General features: G+C 46.4%; 2 protein-coding genes across 5 annotated transcripts in view; one reads left to right on the top strand and one right to left on the bottom strand.

Annotated features, from left to right (window-relative positions):
- LOC141154777 (A-kinase anchor protein 17B-like) overlaps positions 1-14,736 on the bottom strand; it is a 91,341-nt gene extending 76,605 nt beyond the window's left edge. The window contains exon 1 of the mRNA XM_073641183.1: positions 14,580-14,736. The gene's annotated coding sequence lies outside the window, so the exon portion shown is untranslated. The remainder of the gene's footprint in view (positions 1-14,579) is intronic.
- The window catches only part of KIAA1210 (KIAA1210 ortholog), a 131,876-nt gene continuing 122,344 nt past the window's right edge, over positions 14,650-24,181 (top strand). The window contains exon 1 of one of the 4 annotated variants that reach the window (XM_073641174.1): positions 14,650-14,859. The gene's annotated coding sequence lies outside the window, so the exon portion shown is untranslated. Of the gene's footprint in view, positions 14,860-15,229; positions 15,276-15,396; positions 15,451-24,181 lie in introns of those variants that run through there. The other 3 variants (XM_073641175.1, XM_073641178.1, XM_073641180.1) reach the window with 3 other exon arrangements.

The following is a 24,181-nucleotide window of genomic DNA, read 5'->3' on the forward strand; positions in this document are numbered from 1 at the left end:
TGCATTTCCGCATGCGAGTTGACAAGCGCTTTCCAAGCAATTTTAGCATCACTTGGAAAGTGCTTGACAACTTGGTCACACTATATAAATCCATGCAAACGGCATGGATTTATATACTGTGACCGAAAGAATGGTAAAAAATAAATATATACTTACCCTCTGATGGCCCCCGGTGTCTTGATTCCCTCCGTTCTCCCTTGCCGGCAGCGGTAGAGTGAAGGACCTGCCGACGTCAGCGTCGCGTGACCCGTCACATGACTATGACGTCAGCGCAGGTCCTTCAGTCCATCGCTAGCTGCCGGCAAGTGAAGACAAGGAGAGCGGGGGCCGCCAGAAGGTAAATATAATCTTTATTTTTTATTTTATTCTTTTTTTCACAGTTTTCTATGGTACCCGAGTCCGGAGGACAGTCTCCTCTCCTCTACACCTGGGTACCAGCCGCACATTAGAACGCGTGCATTTCGCATGTCCTTATCTAGTGAAGCGGAATACATGCGTTCTAATGCAAGTCAATGGCGGCGAAAACACAGCACTTCCACAAAATAATTGGTAGTGCTGCTTTTTTTTCCGCAATGATAATCCGCAGCGGAAATTTCCGCAGCATGTGCATAGCACATGCGGATTATCATTGGGGAACATGGCAGGCCTTCTACCATGCATTTTTTAAACGTTTCTGCAGCGTTTTTGCCGCTGCGGAAACGCTTAAAAAATGCATCGTGGGCACACAGCCTTAGATGGAAACCCCGATGTATGTGCTCAGAGTAGAGAGCAGGGTAAAAGTGTTCCAAAATATTCTGTAAAATGTTCACAATAAAAGCTTCAACACAATCCAAAAAAAAGGCCCCCTCTCAAGTCCATCATCTGTTATCGGAATTAAAGGGGGCTTCCACGTCACTGGTAGCACAAAGGCTCTGGAAAAGCAAAAGGGCTCCTCACCCCCCAAAATAAATCCAGCTGATCCCCTCCCTTCAGAGCCTCACAGTGTGCCTAAACCACATTTAGGTTATGTGCACACGAAGCGTTTTTGATGCGTTTTCGCAACGGTTTTCCCGCCGCGAAAACGCTTGTTAATAGGTCTGCCACGCATTATTCAGGATGTGCTATGCACATGATGTGGAAATTTTCACTCCGGATTTGCATTGTGTTAAAACACACAGCATGACCATTTTGCGGGCATTTCCGCCGCAAATTCGCGCCCATTGACTTGCATTGAACCGCAGCAAACCCGCAGGTATATGTGGATTTGCTGCGTTTCAATTAAAGTCAATGGCAGCAAATTCGCGGCAGAAACGCGGTGCGGTTGGAACCCGGGTTGGGGAGGAGGACTAGAACTCCTGTCATTTGATCGCCACTCCTGCTGATAACAGCGGGAGCAGCGTGGCTGGGAGGAGCAGTAGTCTTCCCAGCCAAGCGGGCTACCACGCTGTGTAAAAAAAAAAAAAAAGTAAAAATAAAAAAAACAAAACCTTATACTCACCTGTCCGGTGCCCCCCGGTGTCCTCCTGGTCCCCGGCGGTGATCCTCTCCTCCCGGCGGTATACTGCGGGGAGCAGGCTCACTCCCAGCAGTGTACTGAGCTGCCAGGACCTGCAGTGACTTCAGCGATCAGCTGATCGGTCACGTGACCTCACTGTGGGAACCTTCAGAAGAAAGTTCCCAGGGTGATGTTGGTAAGAGCTCACCTGGGCTGATCAGCTGATGAACCCCAGTGACTTCCTGCAGCAGCATGTATACTGACATGAGTGATTTTACACCCCTGTCAGTATACAATGCGGTCTTCTACAGCAGTAAGATCATGATTGCTGATGTCACAGCTGTAGAAGTGACACGGATCGTCGTGAGACCCTCATGGATTGCGTCGTTGACGGCGGACAGGTGAGGAATATGGTTGTTTGTTATTTTACATTTTTTTCAGGAGATCGAGGGCTTCGCAGACCTGTACAATAATAAAAAAAAAAAAATGTATTTCATTAAAATACTTTATTATGGCCATGTTTTTATTGAAAAGGTGGCAACCATTTAACTGCGCAGTTAGTAATGGGGGTGTCTTATAGACTACTTCCATTACTAACCTGGGCTTTACGTCAGCTGCCAACACAAGGCTGACGTCAACCCCAACCCCATTACCCCACTCGCCACCACTACAGGGCAGTGGGAAGAGTGGAGGCTAAGTGCCAGATTTGGTCCATGTTATGGATGCGCCATGTCTGGGACTGCTGAGGGGTGATATTAATAGCCACGGAGGGGGCTAGTATCCATGGCCCCTTCCCTGGTGTTACAGGTCCGGGTGGTGGAACCTCTGAGCTTCGGTTCAAGGAGGGACCAGAGGGACGTGACTAAGTGCCTACTCTGCCTGACCAAGGTCACACTGCGGCTCAGTTGACTCCGTGAACCAGGGAGGGACCGAGCAGGGGGACCAGGTGCCACTCTGGGACCGACCTTGTGTGAGAGCAGGTGACTCCCACGGGTCAGATGGCAGGAACTGACAGGTACAGCGGAAGAGCACGGCTGGAAGGCTGACGGTTGACCCGGATAGATAAGCAGGCTGGTTCAGCGGATAGCCAGACGGATGCTCCGGGTAGGCAAGCTGGCGGGCACGACAGGTAACAGGTAGGTGCTTCCAGGTAAGCAGGCTGGCGGGCACGGCAGGTAACTGGCAGGCAGACTGGTGGGCAGGACTGACAGGCAGCGGGACCTGAGGGCTGAAGCAAGTGTTAGCACACAGAACAACAACCTTGCACAGGCACCTCCATATTAGAGGAGGTGCTTTAAATAGGGGAAGCCCTCCGGCCATTGGCCGGGGACTTTTTAGGACGGTGCACGCGGCCCCTTTAAGAGGGAGGGAGCACGCACCAGCGCCCGGGAAGCTGCGCGCAGTGCATGCCACAGTAGCTGCAGGAAGGGAGCCGGAAGACGCTGGACCAGGGACGTGGCGGTGAGGGGAATGGCGTCTCTGCCCCGCAAGAGGCAGAGATGCCGATGATACACCTGGCTATTAATATCAGCCCACAGCTGTCTGTTTAGCCTTTTCTGGTTAGATTTTATAGGGGGACCCCACGTCAATTTTTTTCTGGGATCCCCCCTGTAATCTAGCCAGTAAAGGCTAAACAAACAGCTGTGTGTTGATATTAATAGCCAGGGAACATTGTTGGCTAATGGCCCCTTCCCCGGCTACTAATAGCCCCCAGTGGTCAGCTTTCCCTCTGCTGGTTATAAAAATGACGAGGGAGCCCACGCCAATTTTTTTTTCATTTTAAGCTCTGTGCCCACGATCTGGACGTAACAGTGCTTTGGATGCATAGGCGGATTATAATGAGGGCAATCTGGGCGACCGCCCGGGGCCCCGAGCCTCAAGGGGGCCCGCGGCTCCGGGCGGGATGTCTAATGCCGGATTGCCCTCATTATATGTGCGGGCTGCCGCGGCACATACCGGTAGCAGTGGCGGGAGGGGGGGCCCCGGACCGCTCCCCCAGCAGCGGCCGCCGCTACTTCATCGGCCGGGCCAGCACTGCAGCAGTCAACTTCCCTGTGCTGGCCCGGCCGCGTCACTGCTAGGAGACACGGCTCTGTGCGCGGCCGTGTCTCCTAGCTGTGACGTCACGCAGTGCGCGCCCGGCCTGTACTGCTACTTACCACCGGAGAGGAGAGAGAGCAGGCAGGAGGAATGGAGCCGGGGGATAGTGAGTGTGTCTGTGTGGGCAGATGTCTGTGTGGGCAAGTGTGTGTCTGTGTGGGCAGATGTCTGTGTGGACAGGTGTGTGTGTGGGCAGGTGTGTAGGTGTGTGTGGGCAGGTGTGTAGGTGTGTGTGGGCAGGTGTCTGTGTGTGTGTGGGCAGGTGTCTGTGTGTGTGGGCAGAGGTGTGTGCGGGCAGATTGTGTGTGTGTGTGTGTGGGCAGGTGTGTGTGGGCAGGTGTGTGTGGGCAGGTGTGTGTGTGTGTGTGTGTGGGCAGGTGTGTGTGTGTGTGTGGGGGCAGGTGTGTGTCTGTGTGTGTAGGTTAGAAAGTCTTGCCCTGTTGAACACTACACCTGACTTGAGGCCACCACCTCTTGGTTGTCCAATGTTCTTGCTTCTCTAGGGCTCTTCTCAGATATTCATTATACCAGCTCCCCAGAATACCAAAGCTAGGGTGGGTGACCGCGAGCCCTGGTGGTGGTCATAACTGCGGCCACCCAGGGGCAATATTCCATAACAACAATACCCTGAGGTGGTGTAGGATGTAAGGACCTATTCACACTACATCCAGCGCTGCATTCAGGTCTTTACACAAGGCTTACAACTGAATCCCTGAAATTCAGGATTGTGCTGTCTGAAATTAGACATCTGAAAGCAGAGCAAATGGAGCCTAAAGATTCAGGCTTTAGCCTCGGTTTGCCTTTGTTCAAATCAATGGCTATGTCAAGGCCCATCTGAATGCCATTTTTCAGGGATTTAGATAGAAGCCTGGAAAGAGGAGATGAATGCATTGCAAAATTCAGTGTGAATAGGCCCTTATATCTGGAGTCTTGATATTGATGCCACATGCATTTTACTTGTTTTTAACTTAAAAAAAAAAAATACACACACAAATTATACACACACACACACACACACGCACACTATACATACACACACACACACACAGATGTGTGTGTGTGTGATGTCTGTCTGTGTGTGTGTGTGTGTGGGCAGATGTCATTGTGTGATGTCTGTTTGTATGTATTTTTGTGTTTCAAATGTGTTTATGCGTGTCTGTATATGTTTGTGTGTGTGCATGACTGCATGCGGCCTCCTGCTGTGTATAGTTGGCGCCGTGCGGCCTCCTGATGTCTCTGGGTGGGGGGCGCCGTGCGGCCCCCCGCTGTGTATAGATGGCTACGTGCGCCCCCCCGCTGTGTATAGATGGCTACGTGCGGCCCCCCGCTGTGTATAGACGGTGCCGTGCGGCCCCCCGCTGTGTATAGATGGCTACGTGCGCCTCCCGCTGTGTATAGATGGCTACGTGCGGCCCCCCGCTGAGTATAGATGTCGCCATGCGGCCTCCTGCTGTGTATAGATGGCTACGTGCGGCCCCCCGCTGAGTATAGATGGCGCTGTGTGGCCTCCTGCTGTCTCTGGGGGGAGCGCCGTGTGGCATCTATACACAGCGGGAGGCCGCACGGCACCATCTACACACAGTTGGAGTCACAGTGCTTTGCAACAGCAGTCAATAAATTCTCCTTGACTAATTCTGAGCACCATAAAGTCTGGTTCGCTTCTAACCTGCTGTCTTCATTTTCAGCTTGCTGAATTCTAACTCATTTACTGTCATTCGAGACGATGCCTTTGCTGGTCTCTTTCACCTTGAATACCTGTAAGTGCTCCACTTAATGTCATATTTTTGATTCTGTTCTTCTTCATCTTTTGGCATGTGCAACTGTATGAGCAAGTATTCATATGAATTTATGACCTACTTAAACCTTCGAGGACCTTAAATTTTATTCAATCAAATTTTTTTCCAGTTTAAAACTATGGGACATATATGTGCCTTGGTCCTCAAAGGGTTTTTAAAGGGGCTGCAAACATAAATACGAAAAAAAGAATTCAATTAGTGATTTTTGTGTTCATTTAATTTTTATTTGAAGTCCATTTTTTTATATACCTTGAAATTAAGCCCTACCCCATGGAATGAAGCCCTACCTACATGACATCTGAGAGCTACATGGATCCCGCTTGTGAGGTGCCTGTCCGTCACTACTATTCAGTTTTAGGGTCCACTCACTAAGCCATATATTCTCTCATGCAAGAGAATAGGGCCAATTATGCTAATGACACTCGGCTCAAACTCTGTCAGAGCTTCAACTGAGTGTGATCCGATTCTCTCGCAGCACAGATATGGAGAAGATGGAGAATGTAATTTCTCCATAGTCTCTGTGAGTGTTCATCGGACTGCACTTGGATGACATCCGAGTGCAGTCCAATGTTTTACGTGCACCCATAGACTTGTATGGGTGCACATGGTCCGAATATCGAATGAGATTATTTTCTCATGCCAATAATAGCAGATCTGCACTGTCCCATAGTATAACATAGGGCCGAGTCCTATCCGATAAAACATCACATAGCATTCGGCCGTGTTATACGACAGTGTGAGCGAGCCCTTAGAGTCAAGGAATATTTACATGCAGATGATGATATTACTCTCCAAGTGTATATTTTTTTAGGCGAGTTCATAGTAAATGCTTTACCTTTTTGACATGTGATCAACTAAAGAACAAGAAAGATTTAGGACCTCCCCTATAGAGAAACGGAAAATAGTTTGGAGGACTTGCATGTCCTTTTTTATTTATTATGAGAAAATCATAAAAGATCCCGTTTTTTAACCATGCTGTGACTTTCTGCTGAGGGGGAGGGAGAGAGCTGCCCTATTCAGAGTCTGTAATAAGACCTGCTGACAAAAGTGTTGAAGATACAGTCTAATATGAATTAACAATGAAAAAAAGTTAATTTCACAAATGGCTTGTATTTTTTTAATACAAACTTTTTTTGTGTTTACAGCTCCTTTAAAGGGAATCTGTCATCAGGTTTTTGCCACCTAATCTGAGAGCAGCATAATGTAGGGTTAGAAGCACTGATTCCAGTAATGTGTCACTTACTGGGCTGCTTAGTATTGTTTTGATAAAATCATTGATTTGTCAGAAGGTAATTATCACTAGATGACTAGTAAGTTCTGTAGGACCCCACCCCCATCACTGATCAGTAGATTTCTGTGTACACTGAGCATGGGCAGAAAGCTGCCAATCAGTGGTGTGGGCGGGGCTATACAGAGCGCAGCATTCAGAGAGCTGCTAGATCTGCAGCAGATAAAACGGTGATTTTCTCAAAATGACAACAAGCAGCTGAAAAAGTGACACATCGCTGGAATCAGGGTATCTGCCCCAATGTTGTGCTGCTCTCAGATGAGGCAGCACAATTAATATTGTGCCAAATTAATTTCCCGTGAACTATCACATGATCTCTCACAGGGGATCATGTGACATGTCACGTGATAAATCAGGTGGGGGGGGGGGCCGCGCCTTCTAAACTGCCCGGGGCCCTTGCTACTCTTAATCCACCCGTTTGGACGCATATTTTTTGCTGCGTCCAAAACGTTACATTCTATTGAACGCAGGTAAATCCACATGTGTTCACTGAACCATTCATATTTACCGTATTCAATACATTCTAGTGGTCAAATTTCCGTTGCAGAGACTAGCGACTCCGCAAGAGAATTTGACATGCTGCGGTCCTGAAAAACGCACTGCATTTCAGTATCTGCGGGTGATTCACAGCCTCTGATGCACGCATAATGGACATGGGATTTCTAGAGATCCCATCCACTATGCTGTAACATCTGGACGCGGCGGGTTTGACGCTGTATAAACACACAGCGTCATACCTGCAGCGGCTCCTGACTATGGCCACGTACCCAAACTCACCCGCAGCATGTCAATTTCTGTAGCGGACACGCTAGTCTCAGCTGCAGATTTTGACCGATTGAAGTGTCATTATATGCGGTGGATTCACATGTACTGACAAAAAAAGTGCGGCATTAGAACACCGCGTTTTGGACGCAACAAAAATACGCTGCGTCCAAAGTGCAGCTGAGTGCTAATCGGGGGATGTAGCTGCTAACAAACCAGCTGTGAAATGTTCAATTATGGCCAGGGACCATGTTTGCCAATGGCACCTTCCTAGGCTAAAAATAGCAGCTCACAGCAGCCGCATAAATTGCATGAATAGAAAAGCTAATGAAGATTGGGCGAATGGGACAAGCTGACGCCCAGCTCTTTTGTTTGGTTATTACAAGGTGTCAATCAGACCTTTTCATGACCCAACTTAATTAAAGTAAAGATTTAAATAAGCACACACAGAGCAAACACTTTATTTTAAATGCAACAGACACATTCTTTAATCATTCAAATTAACCAATATACTCACCCCAGTCCTGATGGTAATCCAAGGTTTAAGCAATGTCCCACCAAATAATTTTATTTAGCTCCAAAAGCATTCATTGATGTACAAAAACGCTTAAAAAAACGCATAAAAAACATGTTAAAAACGCGTGTAAAATTGGCATGCGTTTTTTCTGCCAAGGAAATGCAGAAACACTCAGGAAATTTCTACTTCAAATACGCACCGTGCACATGACTCGCCCCCTGAGCCGTGGGGCACGCGGATCCGGGCGATAGGGGAACGATGGGGGTAGTAGTAGTGGCGGCCCGGTCCCGCGGCTCAGGGTGGTCAGTCCAATGGTAGTCTGCTATGCGCTCCAAATAATGTCCGACTACGCCACCCGTGGATTGCGGTTATCAGGAACCACCGCTGCAAGGCAGTCCGCTGGGGCTGATGATGGGTGCAGCTGAGGTGATGTGACTCCCCACGGGAAGAGTGCAGCCCCAGGGCAGTGTAGTGGATGTTGGGAGTGATGGTAGTGCGGGTCCCGGTGCTGATAGTGCTGGAGGCGCAAAGGAGCACACAGACAACCAGTTACAGTCCAGGGTCTTTACTCACAGTTCGTTTGTTCCAGGTCACTTCGGCCAGCAGTGACCGCCCGAGCCGTGCTGCGTCCACCAGGTGAGGGGCTCGGTCAACTCCCAGGCAGTTCAGGAGCATGGCACAGGACCCCCTTTAATCCTTTCTCTGGCCTGCCTCACCAGTGACCCACTTTTGTCCAGCTGCCGCGGACTTGTGCGGTTAAACGTGGGCCCCGTCCTCCGCTGTCCTATATGGTGCCTTCCTAGCAGGTTTGATGAGGTGTCGCACCAATATATGATCACGACGACCGGTCTTTGGCTGAGGGTTGTTTCTCCTCCACCAACTTGGGATCCGGTACCCTTAATCTGCCTGACCCTGCAACCTGGATTCTTGTGGGTTCTTAGGGTCCCTTCCACCTTCTTGTTCCTGAGCCCTTCTGTTTCTCTGTCTCTCCTTCTTTGCAGTTCCTTTCTGTTTCTGTTCCTTTCTCTTGGAGCTGAGATGAGCCAGAATCTCAGCTCCCCTTCACCTCCTCCTCGGCCTCTTCTCCAGGCCCACTTCTCCTTCTCCTCTCAGGCCCTGGCCTCTTCCCTAGGCCTGCCTCTGGAGCAGCACTCAGCCTGAGCTGCTGCTCCCTGTCTTCTCCTCTCCACAGAACGAACCTAGATCTAAGATGGTGCCCACCTTTTATACCTCCCTCTAGCCATGAGCCCAGGTGACCAGCAACCAATGGGCTCCTTCCTAAACTCAGGTACCGCCCCCAATCTGCCCCTACAGCACTGGGTGTTCCACCCCTCCCTCCCCACTCCAGCAGGGACATGGTCAGTCGTGCCTGCACTTATGTCTAGTGGGAGCACCGTTGAGCTGTCCCTCGGAAATGGGGTGTGTGTGCTGCATGCAGCTAACTGAGCCCTGGTCCACACTCCATCCTTACCTGGGAGTGGAATATCACACCTCCGGTCTGAGGTGCAATACCCCTGTAGCGGCCGAACCCTCGGGGCGCTACATTCCCCCCTGGTAAAGCACAGCACGTCCTCGGGCTGGAAAAGAGCAAAAACAGTTGATTACAGGACATGCAAAGACTTTTTCAATAACTTTTTACATTAGAAACAGACATTACGGTTCAACTCCCTTTATGGGACACACTTTTCTTTTCACTAGACATTATTGAAAACTTTTTCAATACTTCCGGAACTCTTTTGTATAAAACATTATAGAAAACTTTCACATGACTATTTAGCAGCATATAAAACCTTTTCACATAAAACATTTTTTTAAGTAAAGCACATTCTTGGATCCTGGCGGCGGTGCAACTTGCGACCAGGTGTTCTTTCTTTTTAAAGGTGCAACAGTCCATTTTAACTTTGAGGTAGACGTTGCGGTTCTTGTATAAAACCAGTAGGGGGCGCTTTAAGAAGCGCAACTATATACATGGGATTGGCCGTTCCCAGTCCTCGGCCGGTGGGGATAGGGGAATGGCTGCACAGTCCTCAGCCTGTTAGGGGAAGAGGGATGGCTGCTCTCAGTCCTCAGCCAGGTTACTTAGGGGATAGGGCATAACGTTCACACAGTCCTATATCCGTCCCAACGGGGACCACACGCAATTTGAAACAGTCCCACACAGTTCCTTTGCACCCTTACGGGTAACTATTTGCAATGCCACTTGACCGTTCACTGGTAACGGTGTCTTTGTGACACTCCTTCTTCCTCCTCATATGGATCTTCAGGCCCGTCCGGGCCCTCCTGGTACTCAGCGTCCGAGTAGTGCTGTTCCTCCTCCTCTACTACTCGGCGGACGTGTAGGGCGTACCACCCCTTCACGCCTTGGTGTCGGGTGTAAGACACCACGTCGCCTGGGAATAGATCCCGCCCACGATGGCCTTCCGGTAGGTGACTCTCCACATCTCTCCTTGTCACAAACACGTCACTGATGGTCTCGGGGTCTCGGATGAAGCCCCAGCCGCGCTCCATCTGGAACTTCACCACAGTCCCGGTAACTCGGGGTCTGCGGGCAGTTCGGGGATCTCGCCGCGCCTTCATTTTCTGCTCCGCGCTCTGGACCTGCAGCTTCTCTTGCTTCACCCACCGCTCTCGCTGCTCCTTCTCAAACATCTCCAGCTGTTGGCGGCAGGCCTCCCGCCGCTCTGCTGCGCCCGCTCGAGTTTCTTTCGTGAACCCCATCAGGTCCTCCCCTGTGGGGTCCCATTCAAACTGGGCATCTTCCAATGGCAGCTGGGGGATTTCCTGAGGCGCCGGAGCAGGTATTAGGGGCTCAGAGGGTACTTCGACCTCCGCGGACGGGCTCCTCCGGAAGCGGGGGTTGACAAACTCGGGGGGCCAGATGAAAGGCAGCCCATCCGGAGTGGTGTATTGAGCAAAGAGATCCGCGCCCAGTGGTGGTACTGCAGCAGCAGGGGGCGCAGGTGGGTTGGCGGCGCCCGGGGGCACGTGACCTTACGACCAGGCCCGTGCTGGTTGTTTCCTGGTTGCTCCCAAGGGCGGTACAGTGGGTGCAGGGGGTTCCGTCGGGGCAGCGGCGCCCGGGGGCGCAGGGCCTTGCGGCCGGGCCTGCGATGGCGGTTGGCTGAGCACGCCCGGGGTCAGAGGGTACGGCGTGGGACGGGGCTCACCGGCAGCGTCGACGGCCTGGGGGCCGGTTGATGGCGGCGGGGGCACGGTGTCGACGGCGGGTCCCGGTGCGTTGGGCTCCGCGACGGGGTGCAGGGGCAGGTCGGCGGCCTTAGAATTCGGTGCAGGGGCGTCTCCGTTACCTGCCTCTGCTGTCGCGGCCTCCTCCGCGGCGTCGTCCTTGGTCTCCGCTCGGCCTTCACTTCCCTTGGTGGCTGGTGCGCTGCTCGTCGATGGCGCCTTCGGCTGCAGGATCACAGCCCGCCGGGCCACTTCCTTCTTCCATCCGGCGATCACGTCCTGCTGCGCCCGGACCATCCTCCGGTCCAGCTCTTCCAACGCCGCCCGTGTATATTCGGGGTCCTCCTTGGGGAGATGGGCTAACAGCTCGGTGAGGCTGCATGGTGGTGTAGCTTGCAGCAGGCCCTTTGCCAGGGTACCGGAACTGGTTTCTCCCTCCATCTCCGGCCTGGCCAGACTGATCCAGACTGCGCCCTGCCCCACAGTTTTCTTCTCTCTCCGCCCCCAGAGGGGGTGGTCCTGGGGCATTCTGCTGACAATCACTTTCAGGGGCAGCCCCCCCATGTTGATGGACATCTCCACTGCTGCATTCATAGCTGGTGGGGGCGGGCTCCTTCTTTGGCGCCATTCTGGGACCTGGCCCACGATGGGAGGTGGCTTCCTGCTGTCTTTTGGTGCGCACATAATGGCGTCCGCTCTGCCAGGGCGGGAAAGACAGATGAAGATGGCGGGAAACGGTCCAAGATGGCGTCTGATGGCGGGAATCGGCTCCGGATGGCGGGAAACTACTCCGGACGGCGGGAAACTTCTTTTTAAGGTACATGTGCAATTTTCTTCAGGCACGCAATACCCGTTGGTGGTGGGTTGGTCACGATCCTGCCGACTACGCCAAAGCTGACTCGCCCCCTGAGCCGTGGGGCACGCGGATCCGGGCGATAGGGGAACGATGGGGGTAGTAGTAGTGGCGGCCCGGTCCCGCGGCTCAGGGTGGTCAGTCCAATGGTAGTCTGCTATGCGCTCCAAATAATGTCCGACTACGCCACCCGTGGATTGCGGTTATTAGGAACCGCCGCTGCAAGGCAGTCCGCTGGGGCTGATGATGGGTGCAGCTGAGGTGATGTGACTCCCCACGGGAAGAGTGCAGCCCCAGGGCAGTGTAGTGGATGTTGGGAGTGATGGTAGTGCGGGTCCCGGTGCTGATAGTGCTGGAGGCGCGAAGGAGCACACAGACAACCAGTTACAATCCAGGGTCTTTACTCACAGTTCGTTTGTTCCAGGTCACTTCGGCCAGCAGTGACCGCCCGAGCCGTGCTGCGTCCACCAGGTGAGGGGCTCGGTCAACTCCCAGGCAGTTCAGGAGCATGGCACAGGACCCCCTTTAATCCTTTCTCGGGCCTGCCTCACCAGTGACCCACTTTTGTCCAGCTGCCGCGGACCTGTGCGGTTAAACGTGGGCCCCGTCCTCCGCTGTCCTATATGGTGCCTTCCTAGCAGGTTTGATGAGGTGTCGCACCAATATATGATCACGACGACCGGTCTTTGGCTGAGGGTTGTTTCTCCTCCACCAACTTGGGATCCGGTACCCTTAATCTGCCTGACCCTGCACCCTGGATTCTCGTGGGTTCTTAGGGTCCCTTCCACCTTCTTGTTCCTGAGCCCTTCTGTTTCTCTGTCTCTCCTTCTTTGCAGTTCCTTTCTGTTTCTGTTCCTTTCTCTTGGAGCTGAGATGAGCCAGAATCTCAGCTCCCCTTCACCTCCTCCTCGGCCTCTTCTCCAGGCCCACTTCTCCTTCTCCTCTCAGGCCCCGGCCTCTTCCCTAGGCCTGCCTCTGGAGCAGCACTCAGCCTGAGCTGCTGCTCCCTGTCTTCTCCTCTCCACAGAACGAACCTAGATCTAAGATGGTGCCCACCTTTTATACCTCCCTCTAGCCATGAGCCCAGGTGACCAGCAACCAATGGGCTCCTTCCTACACTCAGGAACCACCCCCTATCTGCCCCTACAGCACTGGGTGTTCCACCCCTCCCTCCCCACTCCAGCAGGGACATGGTCGGTCGTGCCTGCACTTATGTCTAGTGGGAGCACCGTTGAGCTGTCCCTCGGAAATGGGGTGTGTGTGCTGCATGCAGCTAACTGAGCCCTGGTCCACACTCCATCCTTACCTGGGAGTGGAATACCACACCTCTGGCAGAGGTGCAATACCCCTGTAGCGGCCGAACCCTCGGGGCGCTACACACACATAGCCTTAGCGTCCATATGTTTGCCATTTCTGTAGCGATGAGAGCCTGCCTAATTTACAGGTGTATGTCTCCAGAAGCACGAGGTGGGCACAACGTACTGGTCACTACAACGGCAGTTTGCAATTTTCACTCAGCAACATCCACTGCTGCTTGTTTCTGGAAAACACCCATGGAGTCAAAATAGTCACTACACCTGTAGATAAATTCACAAAGGGGTATAGTTTTCAAAATGGGGTCACTTGAGGGGGATTCTGCTGTTCTAGCACTTAGGGTCTCTGTATATGGAGTCTGCATACCATTCTAGGAAAATCTGCGCTCCAGGAGGAAAATATCTCTCCGTCCCTCCCGAGTCTTGCCGTGCGGCTAAGCAGTACTGTACAACCACATATGGGGTATTTCTACATTCAGCAGAAATTGTGGGACAAATCTTGGTGCCATTTTTACCCATTTCCAAGTGTGAAAATGTAAAATCTGGGGCTAAAACAAAATTTTGGTGGTAAAAATTAAATTATTTTTTCTTCACTGCCTAATGGTATAAAATTCTGTGACACACTTGTGGTGTCAATATGATCACTGTACCCCTAGATGAATTCATTGAGAGGTGTAGTTTGTAAAATGGGGTCTCTTAAGGGTGGTCTGCTGTTCTGGCACCGCAGGTGCTCTGCTAATGTGACATGGCACCCTCAAACCACTCCAGCAAAATCTGAACTCCAATATGGTGCTTTTTCCCTTCTGAGCTTTGCACTTTGCCTCAAAAGTAGTTTTCGACCACATATGGGGTATTGCCGTACTCAGGAGAAATTGCACAACAAATAACCCAATTCTCTCAGATGAGAGAAAATCTGCTGGTGTGACCCTAGCCTTAGAGATGGCAATATCTGTATTTTGAGGATAGTCACTGTATAAAAAGTTTTAGACTGGATGGGTAAATCTGATCCATACTTTTGTGACATCTGCTATGACACTTTTAAAGCAATATGAAGGAAACAAAAGCTGTAGCACAAGAAGCCCTGCGTAAACCTGACATTTCTGGCTAAGAAAATAAGATCTATATTTCCTATGATCAATTATCATACAGAGAAAAAATGACCCTGTTCATGCCAATCATCAACCAGAACTTCAGTAAAACCAAGACATACCTTGTTTACGACAAAATGAAATGAAAGCAACAAAAAGTAGAAATAAATATTTACAATGCAGTGAAAAATGGGTTAATTACCATAAAGTGCAGGATCTGTAGATTGTACAGAGGTGGATGTGAGGGAGTGCAGACAGGACTGTAGTCACACTTTATTGGGTGGTGCAGGCAGTGCTGTGGGCTGCAGCCCCATTACTATAGAGCAGATCCCAGGAATCTGCTGCTCTCAGTCTGGGCGGTGACAGTGGCTGGACTTGGCTGGAGGCTTTATTGGGCTGGAGAGGAAACTCTGGATGGAGCTGCTGCACGTCAGCTGAGGGAGGCAGGAAGGAAAGAGAGGAGACCTGGGCTGCTGCTGCTTGTAAGTAACCATCACCCATCCTACTGCTGCTTGTAAGTAACCATCACCCATCCTACTGCTGCTTGTAAGTAACCATCACCCATCCTACAGCTGCTTGTAAGTAACCATCACCCATCCTACTGCTGCTTGTAAGTAACCATCACCCATCCTACTGCTGCTTGTAAGTAACCATCACCCATCCTACTGCTGCTTGTAAGTAACCATCACCCATCCTACTGCTGCTTGTAAGTAACCATCACCCATCCTACAGCTGCTTGTAAGTAACCATCACCCATCCTACTGCTGCTTGTAAGTAACCATCACCCATCCTACAGCTGCTTGTAAGTAACCATCACCCATCCTACTGCTGCTTGTAAGTAACCATCACCCATCCTACAGCTGCTTGTAAGTAACCATCACCCATCCTACTGCTGCTTGTAAGTAACCATCACCCATCCTACTGCTGCATGGGGCTCTCATCATCTTTGGGGGTCCTGCTTGTGGCTGGAGGGGAGAAATAATCATTGATTTGTATGATGTTATATACTGTGACGGCAGCTCAGGACTTTGTGGGAACTTAATAGCACACAGGGAATCTGCATGGACATGTTGGTAATTACAATTGAATTATTTAACTATTGCTGACATGTATTAATTCTAATTGCCCTGTAAGTTATAAAGCAGAATATAAAATAATGTCCTCCACTAATAAACTGTAAAATGTGATCTCTATGCATCCATCTATACATCGGCTGGGTGGTTACACCCGCATGTGTCATGGTAATATGCTACTTATTTCTCTTATGTTGCTACAATTGAGTCTTTAAATAATAGTTTACTGTTTTTTTTTTTTTGTGTGTGTGTTGTTTTTTTTTAAGAGTGTCAATGTGTTTTGATTAATGGCGTAAAAAGTCCCTTCATTACTTCTCTATATTTCCCCACATTCGTGTTTAATAGAGTCCACTTGTGTGCATTTCAGCATTGTTTACAGCCGGTGCTGCCATTAAAGGGGAAGTTTGGTTATGGGTGGTTTCGAATGCAGAGCTTCTTGGAAAAATGTAGTTTTTGATGCAATTCTTTGAGCCAAAATCAGAAGTAGAAGAGAAGTTCTTCCGTTTATATTTCCTACACTTTTTTTTTAATCTGCTTCTATCTTTGACTGAAGAAACTGCATGAAAAACTACTACAAAACTAGGGCTTTTTTTTTAATGCGTTGTTTTTAGAGCAGTCCTGAAGCTATGTGCACAGTCTTTTTTTTCTGTGTTTTTGGAGCAAAACCTCAAAGTTTTTTAAGTGGATTTGGAGAGTTTCTGCTCCTAAACCTCCATGAAAGACTGTGTCTGCACATACCCTTAGGCGTTCAAACTTTTTTTTTTCTTTTAAGGAGTTTTATGATGTGTGGAGCTGCTCTTAAAAAAAAAAAAAAAAAAAAAAAAAAAAAGCCTTAAATGCTTGAGACTCTTCCTGTTTATACACGTATTTAATACACTTTTCTGTTTATATGATTCGGTTTTTGAGCATTTTTTTTGCTCTTTTGGATTGTGAAAAAAAATTGGGTGAGAATGAAGTGCATGTCACTTCAAGGCGAATTCCTTCACGCAATCGAGTCAAAATTTGACATATTGTGTCAAAATGCTGCAAAAAATGCTTTAAGGGTGTGTGTGCATGACTAACGTTGCATTTATGAAGCAGAAAATTTCTGCTGCATAAATGCAAGTCCTCTCCCGGAAAAACGCATGCGGAATTCCGCACGCGTTTATCGCGCATTTTTTGCGCGTTTATCACGCGTTTTCCACATGCGGAATTGCCTTGCATTTTTTATGCATTGGACAAAGGCAATTCCGCTTGCGGAAACGCAAAATTAAATGACATGCTGCGGATTTTTGAACGCGGCATAAATGCTGCGGAAAAATCCGCAGCATGTGCATAGAACTTGCGGAATCCCATTGGGGACCATGGGGTGCGGATATACATGCGTTTTTCAAGCGTTTACGCTGCGGAAATTCCGCAGCATATACGCTTGAAAAATGCTACGTGGGCACCCAGCCTTATGCTGATGGCAGAGCCATCAAGGTTTTCCTAGGTGAAGTTGCTAAAGGAAAAAGTCGGTGATCTTTTTACTGAAGCGGCTTCCCTGTCGTTTTTGCAGTGGCTCCCCTGCTGGCGTCTGTTCCCTATACTTTTAACTATAAAGACCGGGCAGCTTCCAAGTGAAGCCACAGGAACAATTTTTAACCACTTCACGGTCTACGAACCCTGAGGCTACGTGCACACGTTGAGTAGTGAGTTTTTTTTTTACCTCAGTATTTGTAAGCCAAAATCAGCCAAATTGCTGCAACTGTAAGACGCTGCGTTTATGACACTACAAATATGCGCCGCTTCAAAAACTCATCATACGCACACAAGAAAAGACGGAGCATGTGCATAGTAATGTTTTACATTTCTGTGCATTATGTTCATATTTTACAACGCTTTGATTCCACCAGGAATCTGCCTGAAAAAGATGACGTTTGCACATAACCTAAAGCTATGGGTACACTGAGTATTTTTGAGGAGTTTTGGGGGCAGAAGCTGAGCACAAAGGCTACGTTCCCCAAGTGAATATTTGGTGAATTTTGATGTTGCAGCATTTCTGCACTTATTAGTTACTTGTTTGTTTGTTTTTTCTTCATTGTGTTTTGTCACTGTGGTTTTTGTCTCTATTAGGTATTCCATGGTTTTTATATAAGGCTGCTTTATTTTTGATACTTAGGTATTATTTTGCTTTCAAAAAACATTATTGATAGTCGTGCGGATTACAAAGGTTTTTGTTTTTTTCACCTGAGGGTTTTCGGCTTATAATGTAGTTCTAAGTTGAAAATTAGCACATAAAACTCAGTGAATCTGCAAGAGAAATTGACATGTTGCGGATTTCAAACACGCATCGCAAGTCAGTTGACGCAGTGTTTTAAAAAAAAAAAAAAAAAAAATGTGAATGAGCCTTCTATAAATCCCATCCACTTTGCTTGAATTGTAAGACGATACATTTTCATGTGCAGTGAAAATACTTAGAATCAAAACTTTGAGTTTCTGCTCAGCTTCTGTTCCCAAAACTCTTCAAAAAGACTGTACATAGCCTAAAAAACTAAAAATGTATTGGGAAAGTAAAAACTCTTCAAAAAAGCAATGTTTCCTGAAGCAGTCACAATTTGAAAAACTTATTGTGTCAGAACGACTCAAAGAAAAATGATACAGGCCTCCTATTTTTTTTTTTTTTTTTTTTTTAAAAAAAACTTTTTATGCGAACACAAAAAAAATGCCATAAAATAAGTATAAGTTCTATCAATCACACACAAAAAAAAATTGAGTAAACACATACATGAAACTCGTACTTGTGAATGGAGCTTAAGGATGTTTTTGGTGGTGTTTTTATTTTTTTTATTTTTTACGCTGTGTATTTTTGGAGAAATGCAAGTACCCCGATGCAGATAATCTGCAACATCAAAAACTCATTGCGAGTCCGTAGCCTAACTTGTGTAGTGTGGGTCATTACTACATGCAGCTCATTTGTTTATTAAAAGTTGTATTTTTTTTTATATCTTTTCAGCATGTTTTTGTCTTTTTTTCCATCTTATGTGACAGTATTTAGCTACATCATATATACAAGCAAAATAAATAATTGTCAATAGCATTAATCAGAAACCTCCTGTGCTACCTCCTTTTTTTGACGAAATGCAATTAAAAACAAGAATGTATTTACAATAACATTTTCTATTCTCCTGTTAAATAATTTGTCATCAGTTACAGCAAAAGCTACAAGCCTCTCTCTTTAGTCATTCTTCTTGTGTCCAGTAGGTGTCCTCAGTCTATTACTGATCCTTGCAGTATAAGGACTTTAGTGGAAATCAGTGATCTGGATTTACTTAGGGGAGCAGTCACATGGAATATATTGTTTTACCAGAGACCACACACATTTTGATGATTACCATATTTTTTTATTTATTTTTTTTTTTTTACAAGTTTTACTGCACTTTTTAGCATTAGGGGTCTGCTGTAGTAACTGTGGCAGCTGAGCTAATTGTCAAAGACCGGCCTTATATATGTTTTTAATAACCTTATAATATTGCAATACTCACCCTTTTTTTGAGCTGCTTTAGGAAAATAAATTATTCCTAAGCATTATTCAAAATCCTGAATTTATTTATACTTTACAATGAAAAACTATTATTTAAAAGGCTGGTTCACCACTTGATTATATATATATATATTTTACTGTTTTAATAACGAGGCATGAATGGTTTTCAAATAATAAACAGGCACACTTACCCTCCATGTGGATGTGGAACGTCTGCTACATTTGGACACTACCTTCTCTCTATGCTTCACAGTATAGAGGGAAACACGCTGACGGAGCAGCCGCAAAAATTACGGCAAAGCCGCCAGCGCTTTCCTGTAGCGGCTTCACCTGGAAAGATTCACTGTGTGCACATCTCTGGAGCATTTTTTTTTTGTTTTCTGAAGTGATTTTTCAAGTGTTTTGGGAGTGGTTTTTTTTTTTTTTTTTTCCCCCCATTTTCTTTCCCACCAGACACTTTTTTTATATCAGCCTAGCAGATTTATCCAAATGCTTTACTTAAAGAGGACCTTTCATCACATTTTTCACATTAAACTGGACACCTAATGTAATAGTGGCTGCAGAGTGGAATAAAACTTCTTTTTTTTTTTTTTTTTTTTTTATAAAATTTCGCGTCTGTTTGGAAGATATTAGCAATCAAAGTATTTGGCACCTAATGGGTTATCCTATGCGCAGTGTGATGCCTTCCACAATGTATGATGGTCCCCACAAGTACTATTAAAATAAAAATATAATATTCTAACATTATCCCAGATCCTTACAAGTCTGGTGGCGCTCATACAGTAGAAAGATGCGGGTGGACCAACATGGTGAAGTCACCGCAACAGGGCATGCACAAGATGTCGTGGTCTGGGTCGCTCCGCCTGAAACCCGTCCAGTGCATCACCTTGCCACTCTGCAAGTCACAGGCCCACAGAATGGGGTGCGGTAGTGCAGAGAGATCATGTCTCCCTGCTCTACTGCAGAGTTTAAATGTATCCACGTACTGCACATACCGATATAGTTGAGTGGTGGTCCATCCAGGGTGGGCCCTTCTAAGTCAGGGGCCAGAGGCGACCCCCCTCCTCTCCTTTTACAGTAGTGGCACTATTGCTTCTATCAGCTCTCATAGCACTGTCACCCGTCCTGTACTACCCCTCCTCTGCTCCAGAAAGAGCTCCATAATCACACTTAAGTCTGTTGTGCTCAGGGTAATCATTTTGCAGTGAGGTCAGAGCTGGGTCTCCTTACATGTCACTGAGGAGTAGCCCAGAAGAGTCTACTCCTGTGTGAGATTTAATGACAGATCTGATCTCACTGCAGAGCGAGTACAAGTTGTTTGATCACAGCAGACATATGTATAATTACATCTCACACACTGACTAACCCACTCTGAGCTGCAGTGGGGTATTGTTCTACTTTTCTCAGTGTTGCTGCCGGCTTATGATTGGTCAGCGTCATACAGGGAGAAGAAGCGCACACCTCCAGTGAAAACTGTCTGGGGGGTTGAAAATGAAAGTTAAATTATAAGCAAATAGTTTTTATTCCACTCCACAGCCACTATTACATTGTGTGTCCAGTTCAACATGGAAACTTATAACCTCCTCACCGGTTATTGTCCTTTTCTATCGTGTACTTGTTTGGTGTAATCTTGTACCAAGTTCAATGAAAATGATATGAATATTTCCCAAGCCTTATTTCTCTTATTGTATAAGAAAAGTTATAAGCCTCATATTTCTACGGTTGTGTAGTTCAGTATCAAGTGTTGCATTTCCGGACTTTGCTTTGGGTGTGCTCCTTTTTTGTCATTTATTATTATAAAATACCCCTTTCATGTCTCATAAAGTGGTGTTTTCTGTAACACATGATCTTCCAGGTGAGACTGAATGTGTTTCAATATTGGGACTAATCTCATTAGAAAATCAGACGTGTAGCTTTCAAACAATCCAAGGCTGACACTTGGATTACAGTGTATATATGGACGAGGATTACACTTCACTTGTTCTCTAATGGAGCAGATTTAGTTCTTCCATGGAGAATTGTGCAAAATAATGAGAATACTGATGATTTAAAAATTTCCAGTACTGTCATTGCAAATATATTCTGCTGCATTTATATAGGGTATGGGAAACTATTCCCTTACATCGGATGCAGAATGTCCGCAGATTTGAAGAGGATTTAGGCACAGAATTTGTCCCCATATTGTCATCACATTTTTGACATGCAGATTTTAATTTCTTGTGATACAAAAATTAAAATCTGAGTGGCAGTGCAAAGTGTGAACATTTTTCTGCTGTGGCTGCAGAAAGTCCAACACAAAATCGACATTTTTCTATGATGATTTACCAAAGACTTGCTGCAACTCAAAGGATGTAATTGGTAGAAAATATGCATCCAAATGGACTTGTATGGATTTGCTGCAGCCAAATCTATAGTAGAAAAAATGCCACTTGTAAATGTTGGATATTTTTCTTTAAATTTGCAAGCGCAATTAAGAACATTAATACATAACTACATTAATGAATATATCTGCAGTGGTTGGTGCACATCTTTAGTTGAGCAGAAGTGGAAAGACCAAGTTTACACATGTTGGCAACATAATTTTCACATGTATTAATTATCCTTCTCCTCCTAAAAGAAAAAATTATGAAAACCACATGCGCCTGCATCGTGGGGAGACATTATTTACATTCTGTGGTACAACTGAATTTACACTTAGTAGTTTCCGTATGATCCATCAACTATCAAGAGATCATAGCCATGGTTAGCTGAGTTATATACACCTACAGTTTAATGCTTTATTTTTTTTTAGTGATCACATTATTGCAGTTTCCTTAGTATGTGAAGAGTAAATGTTTGTATAACTGTATGAGGTAAATCCAGAATTCTTCTAGTGATTAGAGAGAGTTTTTTTTTTCCCATGACATTGACTTTTAAAAACAGCCCTAAAGTTTGAAGGTTTGGGCACAGATTTTTCTAACACTGCCCCAACTAATATAGCATATTCAATCAAGCAATATCTGACCTAGTTAAGGTTGTGCTATATTTTTGGAAAATGATTGCTAACCTTGCATGCAATATACTAGAAGATATTCTTCTGCAATAGGTTAAGTTCCCACGGAGTGAAAACGCAGCGGATATTCTGCTTGCTTAAAATTCGCGCCATTTTACATTGCCAGCATAGTTCATGACATTTCAAGAAATCACATGCTGCGTAAAATATCTGCTGAGTAAACTGACATGAGCTGTGGGTTTAAAGGGAATCTGTCAGTATTATTTACCCTCCTAACTCGTCTATATATGCATGCAGGTCATAGGAAGCTAAATGAAAAAAATGTTACCTTTAATATCTGTGATCCAATATCTTATTCTAGAGAAATCCATATCTTTCTTCTATGTAAATGATCTTTTAAAATCCATGGGCCGGACACAGATCTCCCTGAGAATCTGCCTCCAGAGATTATTGTAGATGAAAAGAGGCATTACCAGTGTGATGTGTAATGGCCGCTCTCTGCTCTCCTGATGTCACTGCAGAGCTGTGTATGATTATAACTAACACAGTACAGCATTTATTTTTTATTTATTTTACTTATATAGCGCCATTAATTCCTCACCGCTTCACAGACATCAACATTAAACACATCTGCAGGTTCCTGTCAGCTTCCATCTCACAGGCAGACAGGGCTGCAATACAGCAGAGCTGTGAGAGCTGCAGCAAATGTGTTTGAGACAAAGTTCAGTTCTACTGTTCTGTTAGTTACATGTGTCACACTGGTAACGCCACCTTTCAATTAGAATAATCTCTGTAGGAAGATTCTCAGGGAGATCTATGTCCAGCCCATAGTAATGAACAGCTCATTTACATATAAGAAAAACATGGATTTCTCTGGAATAAGACATCGGATCACAGATACCTTGACATCACTTTATTCAGCTTCCTATGACCTGCATACCCATATAGACGGCTTAGGAGGCTTTACCCTACTGACAGATTCCCTTTAAGATCCACAGGATGACATTTTATGCTGCAGATATAGGGCGAGATTCTGTCTTTGCAATACAAAGGGTGAGATGTGCGACTTAACTGCACCGATTTCGCAAGGATATCCGCAGTGGTAAATTCCTTTTTAGAATATCACAGCAAGAACTCTGCTTCCAGAGGCCCACGGTAAAAAACACTTTCGTGGGAATAATGTGACCTAAACCACACAATGCCACCATGAAGTAACACATTCTTCCCTAAAAGCAATGCTTCTAGAGGAGTATACCTGGATAATGCAGCACGAGAGCCCCGAAGGGACGTGCGGGGGAAGAAGGAACAGAGGACTATGACCGTTTTGCAACCTTCCGGTGCTTCTACGGGTCCAAGGTAAGTATGACGTGTCACAACTTCCTTTATGAAGTACTGTGTGCACCTGAATTAATTAAAAATTTAAAACAAGTTAATAACAATTTCAAATATTGCAGAGTAGCAGTATATTACATGTAATTTTACAAAAAGATAGACAAATCTAACTTCTATTGAGACGTGAGGCAAAATGGATACTAAATTCTGATACCCAAGGTCCACTTGCTTTGACTGAGAAGTTAGATTTGTCTATCTTTTTGTAAAATTACATGTAATATACTGCTACTCTGCAATATTTGAAATTGTTATTAACTTGTTTTAAATTTTTAATTAATTCAGGTGCACACAATACTTCATAAAGGAAGTTGTGACACGTCATACTTACCTTGGACCCGTAGAAGCACCGTAAGGTTGCGAAACGGTCATAGTCCTCTGTTCCTTCTTCCCCCACAAGTCCTTTCAGGGCTCTCGATTGCCAACCGCTACTGTGTCCCGTCTTTGAGAATAAAGGACTGCTTTTACAAGATTTGGTGAGTGCTGCCTTTATTGTTTTTCTTCATATGTGCATAAGGACTTGGCTCTATGCACCGCCAGTTGGATCTTGGCGTATACGGACTGAGACTAGCACAGGTGTTTGCAGTGAGTGACGTATGGTGTGGTGTCGTAGTACTTCTCTTACCTTTGGTTGGGGGATGTACCTTCAGTTAATTTTTATTTTGGGCATCAAGATGTAGAGCAGATGACGGTCATATATGTATATTGCAATATGACTTGCGTTTCTGCCCTATAAGTGTAATTGCAGCACAGAAAGAAAAGCGTGGCTAAAAGGTCCAGTATTTCTAAATAGACTTGTTTTTTGTAAATGAAAAAACACATTTCTCTATCTATAGGGAATATGGTGT

Source organism: Phyllobates terribilis, unplaced genomic scaffold (assembly GCF_046119375.1).
Source record: "Phyllobates terribilis strain yellow unplaced genomic scaffold, ASM4611937v1 Scaffold_7__3_contigs__length_470593459, whole genome shotgun sequence".
Classification (NCBI taxonomy): Eukaryota; Metazoa; Chordata; class Amphibia; order Anura; family Dendrobatidae; genus Phyllobates; species Phyllobates terribilis.